This window comes from Mauremys reevesii, linkage group 12 (genome assembly GCF_016161935.1).
Source record: "Mauremys reevesii isolate NIE-2019 linkage group 12, ASM1616193v1, whole genome shotgun sequence".
In the NCBI taxonomy this organism is placed as follows: domain Eukaryota; kingdom Metazoa; phylum Chordata; order Testudines; family Geoemydidae; genus Mauremys; species Mauremys reevesii.
In genome coordinates, this window is record NC_052634.1 from 14,592,373 (window position 1) to 14,609,314 (window position 16,942).

Sequence of the window (16,942 nt, forward strand, 5' to 3'; positions counted from 1 at the left end):
ACAATCCGTACAAAGAGCTAAACAGTAATAGCCTGTATACAGGCCACTCCCTTCAGTTATAGACACACCAAGAAAAGTATCCAGGCCCAGGGAACTACATTAATTTTAACTTTTCCTTTTTCCTTCGCCGGTCATGTTCCACCAGCTTTCTCTGTGTTCATTTCCGGAGTGTTACTATTAAAAAAAAACAGTCTTATGCTTTTCCTCCTTAAAGACTTTTCTTGGCACAAGGGGATACAGAGACATTGATTGTGTCGGCTAGAGCTGAAAAAGTTCACTTTCCTCTTCTCAGCCCTTTATGTGCTTGCTTCAGCTCAGAGCATCTTTGCTGAATCTTTGGCCCAACCAAGATATATGTTTGCGCGTTGCAAAGTTAAAAGTGATATAATATTCTCCACTTCCAGGGTTTTGTTTACCTGCTTGTTTTCCCTTTGAATGTACACGTTGCCGACTTCTGGATGCTCCTCTGCTTTATCGATCAGCCCATTCCTAACCTCTCTTCTCCAGCCCTTCCTTAAAAGTGGGATCACGTCTCCTGAAGAGCTCCCAAAAGGTTTGTACTGGTGGAGACTATGTGATAAAAAAAACATATGCCGCTGGATTCTGGAGCATGTTTTCTCTTCCCCATTTGTTTACTTCTGTGAGGTTCTATTTACCATCATTTTTTTTCTTTTCACACTTTACTTGTTTTCATCTGGACTTCAGAAGAGCGGGGAAAAAAAACAAAAAAACCCACCTCCGTTTTCTCTCTCGGCTCCATTGACTATTATATTTGGGGTTTCGTTTCATTTCTTTATAAGAGGAATATAATATAAAGTAGAAGGAATCATTAAAGAAAGAGGGAAAAGTTCATGTTAGTTAATGATCCTTATTATGACAGCTGGTGCCAAAGACCAAGGACAGAGTGTGTGTGCTGTGTTCCAGCCTTTGCGTGGGCATTTGCATGATAAAGATACTCCAGAAGACACAGCACAGCAATTGTAATGCCTCACGCACTGTTCAAACTGTTATGCAAACTGAATAGCATGTCGGTTCTTTCCCTTACTCCACACTGACTGGCGGGTACAGGGGCTTGGATTTTACTAGGGAGCTGTGGATTAACTTTGAGAGCTAGACTCAAAGAAGCTAGGTAGAAATGAGATGTCCAGTGCCCCTAGAAGCCAGTTTTGAAGTTAATGTAAAACCAAACCCTTTGCACAGGGGTGAATTTCACCTGCCATGAACAGCTGCCAGTACCACTGCCTTAGAGTACCTAGCTCCTACTCCTCCTCTTCAGAAATATAGTTGCAAGGGAGGCTGCAGGGATTACCATATCTCAATCCTTCCTGTCCCTTTTTATTGAAGTCTTTCTGCTCTGCTTCAGCCCAAGCCTTGCATGGAATTGTGGTTCTGAGCCTTTCCCTATCAGAAATTCATTAACTAACTTTGCATTTTGATGCAGTCCGTGGAAGTGCCATCTGCTACACAGGGGCTCTGAGTTTTAATCTGCCAAAATCCTGCTGGATCCCACCAATGTCACTGAGACTGGTTTATCCTCCATTTGCTTTCCTGTTATTAGCAAATTAAGAGGGCCTTCCTGCTGTGGATTTCATCATTTAAGTCATTTAAATACTGTATCGGAAACAGAAATAACTTTGCAATTGGGCCAGGATATAATTTAGCCATAACACTAATCTCGATCAGTCTGTAATGGTGTGTGTTGTTCCATCTTCTGTAATTACCCGTAGCCCTTATTTCTACAGCATGGGAAATATATCCTTATCAGATAGTCTTGTGGAAATCTCATTAGATAAAGGCCCACAAGAGCTTCAATGTAATCTCTTTCCCTCCAACGACTCTACCTTAAACATTGTAGGATAAAAGCTGCTTTCTTAAATCTGTCTTTCTGCCAAAGAAAAATAACCTAATAAAGGTGGATTTTGATGTTAACCTTCAGCTGATGTGTCCTTCTATTTACTTAAGTGTCAAGCTAGACTGCGATCCCTGCACTAATGGTAACTACTACCTTAAGCCATGAGTAGTCCTACTGAAGTCAGTGGGACTACTTGCTGAGTAGGGTACTGCTCAGTGTAACAATCATACAATCATAGAATATCAGGGTTGGAAGGGACCACAAGTGGTCATCTAGTCCAACCCCCTGCTCAAAGCAGGACCAATTCCCAACTAAATCATCCCAGCCAGGGCTTTGTCAAGCTTGACCTTAAAAACCTCTAAGGAAGGAGATTCCACCACCTCCCTAGGAAACAATATCACAGCCTGGCCCATAAGGCGGCCTTAATTGGCAGGTTTGACCAGTTATGAAGGTAGGAACACGATGAACAATTCAGAGCTAGATTTCAACCCCCTGAAAATGTTAGAGCTGTCCTTGATACAGGGTTTTGGTGCAAGTCTGTGCCCACTTCTTAGACCTTGCAATATGCTTCTGAAAACAGATCAAGACTGAAGGTGTGTCACACTTGGTGCTGTCTCGGTGCTCTAGATGGATCTAAGCTAAGATTTAATTATTGTTTTCCATTCTTTGTTTTAGTTCCATGAGGTGATGACACTTCCACCCCATGGAACACTCTTGTGTCATCCTCTTTGTCACGACTTAGCATTTCTCATTAGAATTTAGCTCATTTCTGCTGTCTTTCCCTTGACACGCCATTGGATAGCATAACGGTCTAAAGATGCCGTACCTTGGGTCTCGGCAACAGCTGGTTTGCATCCAGCGCAGCTGATTTAGCCTTACTTTCTTAGCTAGGGAAATATATTTCCCTGATTTTCCTTTGATGTAAATCAGGAGTAATTCCATGATTCATAAGTTTCCTAGTGCAAAATAAGAGGGGAATTAGGCTCCTAGAATTATCTCTTTGCCCTGTGCGTGACTGTAGGAATGAAGAAAAAAAATATGTTTTGTAGTTGAAGTAAAATAAAGTATTAAAAAATTCATTTCAAAAGAAAAACATACGTGTTTCCGTAGGTCACAAAGTGCAGGTTTGTTAGGAGGTTTGTGGGAAGGCTTTAAAAGAATGTGATTTAATTGGAAAAACTGGACCTGAAAGGTAACTGATAAAATAGAGGGTAGAGGCCCAGTTATCAGGGATAGTTAATAAGAAAGGCTTGCGCACATTGAAATAGTAGTGACCCCAAACCAATGAAAACCTGCTTTTTAGCTAATTTCAGCAACTGGCAAATCCATCATGAGTTTGTTAAAGGGTACAAAAGGATAAACTCTCGAAGGGTTCACTGCAAATCCCTGCCTCACCAAGTTGGAGCCCACCAACTGGGATCTAAGAACCTCTGGGTTTAGCCCTGTTGTATCTTGATCAAACACTTGTGAATGTTTGTTACTATTTGCATGCAGTAATTGCTTATTATGTAAGATTTTGGACATGTTTAGAGCAATTGCATAAATACTATTTGGCCTTTGGATTTAGGAAAGGACTTTCTGGTTAAGTTAGTGTCTGGTGGTACCCTATATTGCTAATATTTATAACAGTGATTCAAACAAACAGTGTCCTGTCTCTTCTCCACATACCCATTCAAGTTGAGATTTTCAAGATGTTTAATGGGATCTGGACACACCATCTGATGGGATTTGTGCATCCAACTCCTTTAGGAAGGTTTGAAAATCTCAGGCCAAAATTTCTGTTGCATCTGGTTTAAGAGCAGAGATGTTGTCCTTGGCCAAAATGTCCACCCCCCACACGGACAGGCAGCATGCTGTCCTCCACCCCAGAGGTGGCTGCATTTCAATAGTGAAGTGATTCCTCTATAGATGCATATAGTAGATTAAGAACTTTGGGATGAATCATACTACACAAATATAAAGTATTATTAGCCCAAATCTTCCAGTACTCTATCAGGTGCACTCCTTAGTGACTCTGATGTGTGTTTTGCCTGTGCCAGAAATGAGAGTTTTTCTGTCCTTAAGACATAGCAATCAAGGTTAATGCTTACCCCATTTATCAACTTCAAATAACCTTCCCCCCAACTTGCATAAGTCAAGATCATCTTTACAGACAAAATTCCCTCCCCATCTCTCCGATTTTTTCCACTTCAGAGAACATGCGAAGTATTAATGCAGACGTAATGCACAGGGGTTAGAAAGGTAAGTGGAGCTCATAATTACCTCATTTGCATTCTTTTCTTCTCTGGAACAGAATTCTGAATGAGTTTGATGTAGAGTATGATGCAATCAGTGGGAACGAATCTTGCGGATCCTTGCTGGAAGAATGATCCGAGCGATTCTGCAGTAGACAAATGACCAAGCTGGAAGTCAAGAACCAACCCCATACCCCAGAGTCTTTTGGGGAGTTCAGAGCCAAAATTTGTCACTGACCTCATAGCTCCATGACAGGTCAAGCCAAATCAAAGCTGTTGACCCAGATACACCCAAAATGTGGGAAGTTTGGCTTTGAAGCCAAATTTTGCACTTGGGTCTATCTTTAGAGTTGTTCTTAGAGCCAGTAACGAAGAAAATGGGAACAGTGAAGATTCATCAAAGCTTGGGATTGCAGGGAGTTGTCCCTTGTGCACCTGAGGAAGATAGAAACATCACAAAATACCACATACCCGCCCCGGTTTTTACAGTGTGCAAGGGTCACATTTATCTGACCAAAGCTGAATACCGTGTAAGGACTCTATGAACACTATCTACAGAGGTGCGATAAATTGCAGTGATGTTACCCAATTGGTCCATTGTGTGCAAGGCTACAACACAGCAATCCTGGGTTCCAACATTTCCTGGTTTTCAGATTCAAGAAGTCATCACAACATAAGTTGCCCCAGGATATGCTATCAAGCAGAATCATAGAATCATAGAATCTCAGGGTTGGAAGGGACCTCAGGAGGTCATCTAGTCCAACCCCCTGCTCAAAGCAGGACCAAACCCAACTAAATCATCCCAGCCAGGGCTTTGTCAAGCCTGACCTTAAAAACCTCTAAGGAAGGAGATTCCACCACCTCCCTAGGTAACCCATTCCAGTTCTTCACCACCCTACTAGTGAAAAAGTTTTTCCTAATGTCCAACCTAAACCTCCCCCTCTGCAACTTGAGACCATTACTCCTTGTTCTGTCATCTGCTACCACTGAGAACAGTCTAGATCCATCCTCTTTGGAACCCCCTTTCAGGTAGTTGAAAGCAGCTATCAAATCCCCCCTCATTCTTCTCTTCTGCAGACTAAACAAATCCATAAAACATGCTTTCATTCTACAGCTCTCCAGAGAAGGCGGTGAAAGTCTTGCCTTTTGTTCCCTGATATAATCCAATTATTCTGTGTGGACATACAGAGAAAGGTCCAGGCGACAAATTTACCCTATTTGGCCTACAAATCTCAAGGTATCAGGCTTTTCTGAAAGATTTGTAAAACATCCTCACTTCAGCCAGTATGGGGGACACCACAATATCTCTCATGATATTCCACCAGCATGTTCATGATGAACCCAAGAATCAAGCAAAACTTGCTTAGTTTTGTTGCAAATGCAAAGCTCATGTAAGTCACCTGGTTTGCAAATTCTCTCTGAAACCCTGGGGGCCAACCGACAGCTCAGTAGAGGTGAGATGCACAATTGAGTGAACCCTGGCGAAGCTCACCAGTCTCTGCTGGCTCTCTCTCAAAGATTTAGAGCTCCACTGAAGCTAGAACTCAAAGCAAACTGCATGTGGATTGAAACTAGGTTATCGTGAACCCACTGTCAGGGATGTGCCTTGGTGATGCGCAGGCAATATTATATCTAGCCTATTAGATAGAACCAGCAAAGCCAAACCACCAAGATCTAGACAGCTCCACTTCCAGCATTGCAGTCTCCTCTAGGAGAAGAAAATGCTGCTGCTCATGCACAGCTGGGCTCTGGGGAAGTGTGGAAGTTGAGAAGTAATTCCACGTGCTATTCCTATTCCTCCAATCTGATCTGCTTGGATGTGCTCATATGCCCACACACAGTCCTATCAAGTTCAGTGGGACTCTGCCTGGGCAGAAGGGCCAGTCCCTACAGATCCGTTTGCAGAATCAGGGCCTTAATCCTGATGGGGTAATCCCTTCCTTGGTCAATTTTATGGTTACAAAATAGCACATACAGATCCCAGCAGAGACTGGGACCCCATTCTGTCAGGCACTGTATGTGCACATAGTCAAGGATTGTCCCTGCCCCCAAAAGTTTACAGTCTACCCAGAGATGACAAAGGCAGGGACAGCTCTAGGAATTTGGCCACCCCAAGCAGGGCGGCACGCCACAGAGGGGCGCGCTGCTGGTCGCCGGTCCCGCGGCTCCGGGGGACCTCTTGCAGACATGCCTGCGGAGGGCGCGCTGGTCCTGCGGCTCCGGTGGAGCATCCGCTGGCATGCCTGCGGGAGGTCCACCCGAGCCACGGGACCAGCGAACCCTCCGCAGTCATGCCTGCAGGAGGTCGGCTGGTCCCGCGGCTCCGGGGGACCTCCCGCAGGCATGACGGCGGAAGGTCCGCCGGAGCCGCCTGCCGCCCTGCTGGCAAAATGCCACCCCAAGCGCGCGCTTGGCGCGCTGGGGTCTGGGGCCGGCCCTGGACAAAGGATATATGATCACTGGAGCAGCTGGGAAAGGACAATGCCATTTCATGGCAACTATTGAGGTTCCAACATTTTTTGTTCCACATTGGGATCAAGAGAGAACCTTCTGAATGAAAAGAAACTGCATCGGAAAGGCCGTTTTTGGATTGAAAAATTCAGATTTGGATTCAGGTCTTGCCCTCTGGAAGTGACTGGAAAATTCACCCTGGAGCTCAGACTCTCAAAATTAAGGTGTTTGCAGGAAATGTTTCTGTTTCAAACATTATTCAAACCAAACAAATGGTTAAAAAAAATTCAGATGAGCTTTAAGTATCTGTTTTGCAGATGGGAACTGAGGCAGAGAGCAACGGACTGGCCAGATGTCACACAAGGAATCTATGATAGAAGCAGCACTCAAACTGATTTCCTGAGTCTCAGTCCAGTGCTATAACCGAGGTCAGCCTGCCTTCCTCTAGAGCTGAGCTAGAAAGAGTCAAGAGGAAGAAAATCTTAATTAATTCAGTGTTGCTCCTATTTAAAAAAAATTATACATATTACATACACACACACAAGGCAGGTTTGATTCTGCATTGATCCATTTAACTCAACACAACTGTGCCAGTTTACATCCACTGAGTATCTGGTCCATTATGTAGACATTTTATCTTTTTCCCCCCAGTTAACACTCACAGAGTCTCCTTCGGGCCAAGAATCTAGCTGTGAATTAGCCAGACACTTGCAGACTTCCCTGGTGCCGAAATGCAGCTGGTTCTAAAACACCAGTGCCCTGCAGTAGAGAGACCTATGTCATAGGAGTTCAACTGTGAAGTGGCCTCCCCCGGAGAGGCCAGGGCTTGTGGTTCACTCATTCCCCAGGGAGATGGGCATCTAGTGCAAAGTCAGATATGCCTCTCGGCGCTTGTTGGCTGACGAGAAGAGACTGTGATGGGGACAAATAAAGTGGGAATTTGATCCAGATTCAAGGAGAGCCCGCTGCAGATCGAGAGGGGCCTTTGCGCCTGGGGACTTGATGCTGGCTGCTCACTGGGATGCTGCACACCTGTTAGCCCCCACTCTCCCAAAAGACAAGCCCCACCAACTTATGGTAGGGTCATGTTTGCCTGTAGCCGCGCTGGGAGAGCTTGGGATCTGTAGCATTATCACATGTGCTGCAGCTGCAACCATCGGGGCTCTTTTAAGCACCAAAATTATTGATAGTCCTCTTATTGGCTTTGACATCCAGCCACCAGTTCCTTGCATGAACAAAGTAGGAGTGACCTTTGGCAGGAAGGTGGCTCGTCTCTCTATGACAGTCTTGTCAGACGCCTCGGTGGAGTGCCTCACACACTGTGAGCTAGCAGAGGGAGCAGGGCTTGTGCGGCTCCAGTGAAATTCCTCTAAGGAGGGATCTGCAAGCAAAAGCAATGCCTACTCCTTTCAGTACTAACTCTTGCCGGTTTGCCTTTTCAGTGCTACCGATCCAGGGTCTTCTTAAGTGATAATTCTCCTGGGTCACGGGATCAAGTGAAGCAATTTAGAATAAATTGTGTTCGCTTCATACGTTTGCATTAAACTTTGAACTTCGGGAGCTTTGCTGCACTGAAACCGTTGGAGATGTGCACCCAGGAGATTTGTATTTATTTATATCCCATGCAGTCCTTCCAGCCTAATGGGCTGAGGCTAAGGACACTAGATTGGAGAGAAGCAAAGCTCAGTTTCCTTTGTCTTTACAAGGACAACGGAGAAGGATAATGCCCTGTGTTCCGTCAGGGTGAGGGGCGGGGGGAGAGCGTGCAAGGGCTGTATCCCACGTAAATTCCACCGAAGGCCTCAAAATAGGGCTCAAGTGGTGCACAGACATCCCAGGGGGAAATTCTGCCCATGCAGAACAAGTAGAACATGGCAGAAAGCAAGGCTGATTTCCCAACACCGTCTTGCCAAAGTTCCTTGACTTAGAAGGGGCCACAGTCCTAGAGGCAGAAAGGATCCTCCATCTCTATTCAGGCCTTTGCTGGTTGCCCATACCCTGAGCCAGGTGCGTTTATTATTTGTATGACAGCAGCATCGAGAGGCTCCAGCCAAGATCAGAGTTCCATCAGCACTGTGCAAACCAGCAGTAAGAGACAGCCCCTCCCCCCCAAGATCCGACAAGGGAGAAAGGAAGTATTGTTATCCCCATTTTACAGATGGGGAGACTGAGGTACAGAGAGGTTTAAGTGGGAAAGGGGCATTTGCAAAGGACCGCTGGCAATGATACACCTAGCTGCCACTGACAGTCAGTGAGAGTTAGGCACTCAGATGCTACATATGCCTTTAAGAGTGTCCCCCATGGTGACTAGCACAAGGCCATATCAGAAGTCCAAGCCCTGCTCCAGTACCTTTCCTAAAAGGCCATCCATCCTCCCCCAGTTGGAAAGTCGGGGGGCGGGGGAAGCTACAGGCAGAAGGGCAGAACATGCAAAAACAAGAGTGGGAGAAGGAGCCGGAGGGAGCAGAGATGAGGAGAGCAATGCAGAAGACTCACCCAGCACCTCCTGCACTATGCTCAGCTGTAGCCAGAGCTGCCAGTCCTTTGCTTTGTAATCAGTGTGTTTATACATACAAGAGACAGAGAGGCAAGACTCAGTTGTAAATTACATAACGGGGTTTCACACTGAGGTTGCTGGGCACACACATGAAATGAGATGTGTTGGTCTCCATTCCTAGTAGGCAAGTTGCCACATCAAAAATATAACCAGCATTGCTAACCCTGAGAGTTCACACATCACTTAAAGGAGGGGAAAGTGACCAGGAACAGTCAGCATGGATTCACCAAGGGCAAGTCATGCCTGACTAACCTAATTGCCTTCTATGATGAGATAACCGGCTCTGTGGATGAGGGGAAAGCAGTGGATGTGCTATTTCTGGACTTTAGCAAAGCTTTTGATACAGTTTCCCACAGTATTCTTGCCAGCAAGTTAAAGAAGTGTGGGCTGGATGAATGGACGGTAAGGTGGATAGAAAACTGGCTAGATGGTCGGGCTCAACGGGTAGTGATCAATGGTTCCATGTCTAGTTGGCAGCCGGTATCAAGTGGAGTGCCCCAAGGGTCGGTGCTGGGGCCGGTTTTATTCAATATCTTCATTAACGATCAGGAGGATGGTGTGGACTGCACCCTTAGCAAGTTTGCAGATGACACTAAACTGGGAGGAGTGGTTGATACACTGGAGGGTAGGGATAGGATACAGAGGGACCTAGACAAATTAGAGGATTGGGCCAAAAGAAATATGATGAGGTTCAACAAGGACAAGTGCAGAGTCCTGCACTTAGGACGGAAGAATCCCATGCACTGCTACAGACTAGGGACCAAATGGCTGGGCAGCAGTTCTGCAGAAAAGGACCTAGGGGTTACGGTGGACGAAAAGCTGAATATGAGTCAACAGTGTGCCCTTGTTGCCAAGAAGGCTAATGGCATTTTGGGTTGTATAAGTAGGGGCATTTCCAGCAGATCGAGGGACGTGATCATTCCCCTCTACTCAGCACTGGTGAGGCCTCATTTGGAGTACTGTGTCCAGTTTTGGGCCCCACACTACAAGAAGGATGTGGATAAATTGGAGAAAGTCTGGCGGAGGGCAACAAAAATGATTAGGGGGCTGGAGCACATGACTTATGAGGAGAGGCTGAGGGAACTGGGATTGTTTAGTCTGCAGAAGAGAAGAATGAGGGGGGATTTGATAGCTGCTTTCAACTACCTGAAAGGGGGTTCCAAAGAGGATGGATCTAGACTGTTCTCAGTGGTAGAAAATGACAGAACAAGGACTAATGGTCTCAAGTTGCAGAGGGAGAGGTTTAGGTTGGATATTAGGAAAAACTTTTTCACTAGTAGGGTGGTGAAGAACTGGAATGCTTTACCTAGGGAGGTGGTGGAATCTCCTTCCTTAGAGGTTTTTAAGGTCAGGCTTGACAAAGCCCTGGCTGGGATGATTTAGTTGGGTTTGGTCCTGCTTTGAGCAGGGGGTTGGACTAGATGACCTCCTGAGGTCCCTTCCAACCCTAAGATTCTATGATTCTAAGAGTCAGCCCACACAAATTGTGAAGGGTTTTTTTTAAATAATAAATTTGTGGTGGGGGGAGGATTGTTTTCTGAGCCTTTAGGGTGCACCTTGCTCAGATTCTCAAACTTTTCTTCATAACAATGGCAGCTAGACACTTACTCTTTTTCTCAACTTCTCACATGACTGCAGGAGCTGGGGCTTCAAGAAAAAAAAATCATGAAAGTTGACACCACCATGTCACCAGGGTTGGAATTCTCTGCAGTAACCCCAGAGATTTAACAAAGATTATCCCGTTCAGATCTTGGCTAAGGAACACTGGTGGGGCAGTGAGGGGAAAGTTGGCAGCACAGGCATGAACAGGGCAAGTGATGAACAAAGACTTCAATCTCCAGGTCTGTGTACATATAGATACACACAACCCACAAACATACACAGATATAGATATAGTCTCCAATACTGTCAATCCAACACCTTCCACCATCACTAGGTTGCCTTTAACAAAATAAGTGTGTGTGTGCGTGCACACATCTCTGTGTGTATCTATAGATATGCACAAAAAAAGGGAAAGAATTAATGAGGAACATTTCTATAACAAGTTAAAGGTCTCCTTAAATCTAAATTAAATCTATATTAAATTTATTTTCCATTGTGAGCTGGAATTGGACCTGCTTGGAGCCACATTCAGGCAAATTCCATGCTTCTCCTTTGAACCTGGCTTATCTGAAATGTTCATTTTCTGGTTCCTTTCATATTTCTGTGCAACTGATTTGAAGAAGTCAGAACAAAGGCACACCCCACACGTTGGGAAGGAGGAGGCTCCATTATAGAATATTTCTTTCAGTCCCTCTGTTGGCTAATTGAAAAATGCAACAGTGATGGGCACAGAATGGAATTTGGTTTGCCTCAGGGATCCATCTTCAGTATGGAAGACCCATCCCTTATGAAGGGATCATAGAGTAGAACCTCAGCTCAGGAGGCTTAGATGAATATTATCAAACGAATGCAGACTAGTTCACAGTTACAAAGCTCAGTGCTGCACATTTCATTCATTCAAATTGGTTTCAAGGGTGCATGTAGCTTTCATCTGTGGTGGTGAATTTTGGGTGAACATGCAACTTTAAATGGAGAGCTGTGGCCAACCCCACAAGTGCTACAAAGACAGGTGCCAGTTCATATACAGAGATGATGCATTCCATGCAGAAGAGGTGTACATACACTGTACTTCCTCTGATGGCGACATTACTTTTGTTCTTTCTTGGGGGGGGGGTCTATTGACATAAAAAGAAGTTTATTGTGACTGTAACTGCAGGGTGGCTCTTTGACAACTGTTTAAATGTTGTTAAGGGTTTTGTTGTTGTTTTCAAAAACTTTGTTATTACAGCTGATAAAAAGATATGTACATTTTGTGAAAAATTAGAAATAAATATTTTTTCAGTTTCTGTTAATTTTTTTTGAAACTTACAAATAATTCATTTTGGTGAGGATAAAAAGTTCCCACTTTCCTTACAACTTTTCTTGCACCAAACTTTTTTTTTTTAATTCTCTCACTCCCAAAATAAACTGAAATATTTATGTAATAGTTCATCAAAAACAAAAACAAAATTATAAGAAAATGAACATCTGTTGTGTGAATTTTCATTTTGGTAAAAAAATAATCTGCCCAAAAACATTTCCAAAGGAATTATTTCAGTCAGCTCTAGTTATTGTTTAATATTTAATTTGTTATCGCATCCAAAGGCCTCCATCAGGACTAATACTCATTGTTCTAGGTGATGTACAAACACAGTCTATGAACCTCACAGCCACAGGTATAACGCAGTATTTGACTTAAGGAGTCATTCTTATTTTTCTTCCTCAATTTTTTGTTTCGCTCCATCCACTTCCCCTTCAGTTTTCCTCACCCTCATGCTTTCTCCATCTGCTTCTCCCTACCTGAGAGGCACAGATGGACATGAATGCTGCATATATAAACCTGCATCTCCATAACATTCCTTTGGACGCAGCAACACTCCTTTCACAGCTCACTGTATGTTTCTCCTGGAAGCCATGGATTGCCATATGACGAGTTAAAAGGGTTAATTTGAAAAACAGTGTCTAGCCCTGTGCACATGACCTGCCAATGCTGTAACGGGCTGATGCATTTATGTGGAACCAGAGTTAGAAACTCTTCTGCTGTGCTCATGCAGTTTCAGTTAAATCAAGTTGAGTTAATCTTTTAGTCTTTGTATAACTCAGTTGTTATTTTTCCACCTCTGAGGGGAGGATTTTCAAAGGCACTCAACGTTGGCTTAACTTTGCTCCTCTGGAAGTCAATGGGTGTTAAGCCACTTCTGAAAATCTTGAGGCACAATAGCAGTCACACGACAAGAGACACCACTTCCTCTCGACAACCAGGTGCTTTGGAAACAGCAGAGAGAAGAGGGTACAAGGTTAACTTTCCTGTTTGGAAGGAGACCAAATGGCACTACTTAGACCACTAGAGTGGGTTGAAAAATAAAGGTAGAGATAATTTGTGAAAGCTTGGGAAAGAATTTATTTTCTTCCCCATTTGTTCAAATTTTTTTCCACCAAAGAATTTGAAACAAAACCACTGTCTCACTCACATCTTTACTTTTTTTTCCACTGGAGTGAAGAGTCAAATAAAATTTGTTTTTTCCCCACCAAAACATAAGATTATTAAATGGAAAATTTTCATCAAATATTACAAATTTTGACCACAATGATTTTCATGAAGATCTTTATTTTGGTGGAAAATAAATTCTGATGGCAGCTTTTTCCAAACAGCCTCTATAAACTACGAGAATATCATAGAAGATTAGGGTTGGAAGAGACCTCAGGAGATCATCTAGTCCAACCCCCTGCTCAAAGCAGGACCAATCCCCAACTAAATCATCCCAGCCAGGGCTTTGTCAAGCCTGACCTTAAAAACCTCTAAGGATGGAGATTCCACCACCACCCTAGGTAACTCATTCTAGTGCTTCACCACCCTCCTAGTGAAATAGTGTTTCCTAATATCCAACCTAGACTTCCCCCACTGCAACTTGAGACCATTGCTCCTTGTTCTGTCATCTGCCACCACTGAGAACAGCCGAGCTCCATCTTCTTTTGAAGCCCCCTTCAGGTAGTTGAAGGCTGCTATCAAAACCCCCTCACTCTTCTCTTCTGTGGTAATATCAACTCAACAGAGTATTCTCAACATCTAACCGCACCGGTGACCGCGACCGCTGATCTGGTAAGTAAGTGAGCTGTCCTCTGTAGGAATCGTGAATCTAACATAACAAAAAGCCATGAGCTAGGGAATTCCCTTAACCCCTCCCTATGAATCCCCACAGAGTTGAATAAGGTATGGACGTGCTGGATTGCTAGCAAAAGATGTCCATATAAAACTAAAAAAATATAGTGGGGAAGAAACAGAGAATAGAATCTGTAAGGCTAGGGCAGAAACTGTAGCTTTAAAAAGTAAAATATTTCAAATTATAACCATGGCTGTTAAATGGTTAACACAATACGGCACAAAATTCGTGGGGCAAGTAACAGAAACAAAGGCCTATACTATGCGAGAGGAGGGAGAGGAAGGGATCAACCTAAGATACGCATCTTCAGCTATTAGAATAGCAAAGCTGAAGTCGACGTATCTTAGGTCGACTTCCCTCGTGTTCTCACGGCGTGGGGTAGACTGCCGCCGCTCCCCCATCAACTCTGCTTCCGCCTCTCGCTGTGGTGGAGTACAGGAGTCAACGGCAGAGCGATTAGGGATTGATCCCTGATTGATTGATCACTACTCACCAATCCGGTGGATAGTGTAGACATACCCAAAGGGAGTTAAAAGAAGCAGGAGAAGCCACAGAGCCCTGGAATGCTCCCACTCTCCTTGCAGGATGGCACGCAGTCCAGAGACAGCAGGCACAGGAACAGAATCAAACATTAGAAACAGCTGTAAGGAACCTACAAAAAATACCCATGCCATCTCCTGTTATAAATATTGGTGGTCAACAGCAGGCTTCAGGTAGCTTCCCTGTGCCTGAAGAATGGGGACAGAAATGGAAAAAGGTGGCCCAGCAAAATTAAAAAATGAAATGAGGGCCACTGAGGTGCAACCACCACCTAACAATAAAAGCCAGGTTCCAGTTAAACTAAAAACTGAGACCTAGACTGGTGCCCGTCAGAACAGGAAAATTAAGTGCACAGGAGGGAGAAGTAGCAACCAATATTTTCACTAAATTGGTAAATTAAATGAAAGGAAAAAAGCAGAACAGTTCAGAGAGCACATTAGGAGACAGAAGCTGCAACTTGATCACAGGAGAGTGAATAAAAAAGAATTTCAAAGTAAAAAATTAAACAGGTTAACACCTATCATGAATGCACTAACATCTGGAGTTGCCCAAAAACAGTTAATTGAAGCATGTAAGGGCACTCCCGCAATCCATTTGGCAGGCGAACAAAAGCAACAGACACTGGGGGAACAAATTCAGGCCCTCTTCCTACAACAACCACCTGGCTCCTACGGCTTCCCCATTCTACCAATGTGCATTGATGAAAGTTGCGCTCTGTAATGGATAGATCAGTGCAGTGCTAGCTGTACTGCATCTTCTTGACTCAACATTGAGAGGCACAGCTACTTGGGAGACATGTAAGCAATGACTCATGCAACAACAGTTCTTGTGAATGTGTGTCCCTTCTTCAGGAATAACCGGAAGGGAAAACCATAGATTCATAGAGTTTAAGGCCAGAAGGATTATTTAAAGCATCTATCTGACCTCCTCCCTAACACACATTAGGGTTGAAGTTGTTTGTATCTGCCAGATTTAAGGGACTAACTCCCAGGAGAACATGCTGGGAAATGCTCCCATAGGAGGATGAATGCCTACTTGAATGTTATGTGGTGAACAGGTCGCTACAGAAGAAGCAGCTTGTAGCCAAGGGGTTGAATAATGGCTTTTTTTAGGGTCAGGAATTCTGGTGGAAGACATCCCCAGGTATTCATAGGTGGAGCTTGGTGCATTTGAGCTAGATCTGTCCCTTTGTCATTGGGTTTCTGTAATAAACATCAGCTACTTCTTGTACTCGGAGCTAACCACCATCATATGGTACCAGAAGTGGGATGGCGGATGCTGTATGGAACTACCAACAAGTGAAGCACCTCTCATCTCAAACGGCTCAGAAATATCCAATGAGCCTCATGCTTATGTAACCCGCACACCACCTGGGTGTGGTGTTCTGTCCCATCCAGTGCCACCAAGACACACGAACGAGAGAGAGATTAATGAGTTTGCTCTACAGCCTTAGCTAACAGCCAGTTGGCTTCTAGCTCATGCAGTAGAGGCTCATGCACTAAACTCCAGAGGCCCCAGGTTCGGGCATAGGAGACTCAGATCAAGTCACTGCTGCAGAGCAGGTACTTGAACCTGCACCACCTCATATCTTAGCCCAGTGCCCTTTACATTGGGCCAGCAACCACTAGACTGACTATATAGCTTGGTTGTTCAGGTAGTGGGGGAGAGCCACGCTGAGGTCTTGGCTTCACCTCCCAGGCTGTTGGTGGGCTGGCAGCGATCTCTCTGGTTTCCCCCCAAAAAATTGGAAAGGTCTCATTCCACTTTGGAATTAAAAATTCTGAACCCCCAATGTTTTTTTTTTTCCTGAAATGGAATTGTTGTATTCCAGCCAATCCAATTCCACAGCACCCCTGTAGAGCAGAAAGAGTGTCCCCATTTTACAGAAGGGAAGTGATTTGCCCAAGGATCAGAAAGCGGATCCTGACTGCTGTTCCTTTGCTCCAGCCACTGGATCGCACCATGTTCTTTCCAAAACTGGCAACGCAGTTTACCCCTTGCCACTTCACCCACTACTCAGATGGGATCAACAGAACAGATCATGCTAGACAAATTACCACCCCGCTGTTCACATATTTCGTCAGCTTCATATCTTGGAATAAATTAGACAGATTTCTCTGGTTCTTCTGAACCTCTGTGAGGAGCATCTCCATCCGTAGCCACCGCCTGACAACGTCAGGAAATCCAAACCTCCAGCATGTATTTATTTGCATTTTGTTCTTTTATTTTCTTTTTGTGAAATCAGAAATCCTGGGATTTGAACTGGCTACCACAGGGTGCCGCAAAACCGGCTGTGCTTTTCAATGGTATTTCGTGCCAGCAACTCAACAGCTTGGTGGCCTTTCTTTTTTTATCATGCCCCATGCCTAGAAAAATGCAAGAACCGTGTGCGACATTGGACTGGGAAGAGAGACTGTAAAGAAATCAACTTCTTATTTAAATCATTCCCTCCTAGTGGGGCTCAGAGCAGAGTCTGTGTCCTGAAGATACAATTAAAAATACAAGCCTGAGCAAAGGAGCAGATGGACAGCAGTTGTTTTGCTATTTGGCTACACCTGCCAAATGA

At 44.4% G+C, this 16,942-nt stretch overlaps 1 long non-coding RNA gene across 1 annotated transcript in view; it reads right to left on the minus strand.

Annotated features, from left to right (window-relative positions):
* The window catches only part of LOC120375791, a 74,214-nt gene that overhangs the window by 12,869 nt on the left and 44,403 nt on the right, over positions 1 to 16,942 (minus strand). The window contains exons 2-4 of the long non-coding RNA XR_005586778.1: positions 4,325 to 4,521; positions 4,115 to 4,232; positions 417 to 570 (exon numbers count right to left, since the gene is read on the minus strand). This is a non-coding gene — a long non-coding RNA (uncharacterized LOC120375791). The remainder of the gene's footprint in view (positions 1 to 416; positions 571 to 4,114; positions 4,233 to 4,324; positions 4,522 to 16,942) is intronic.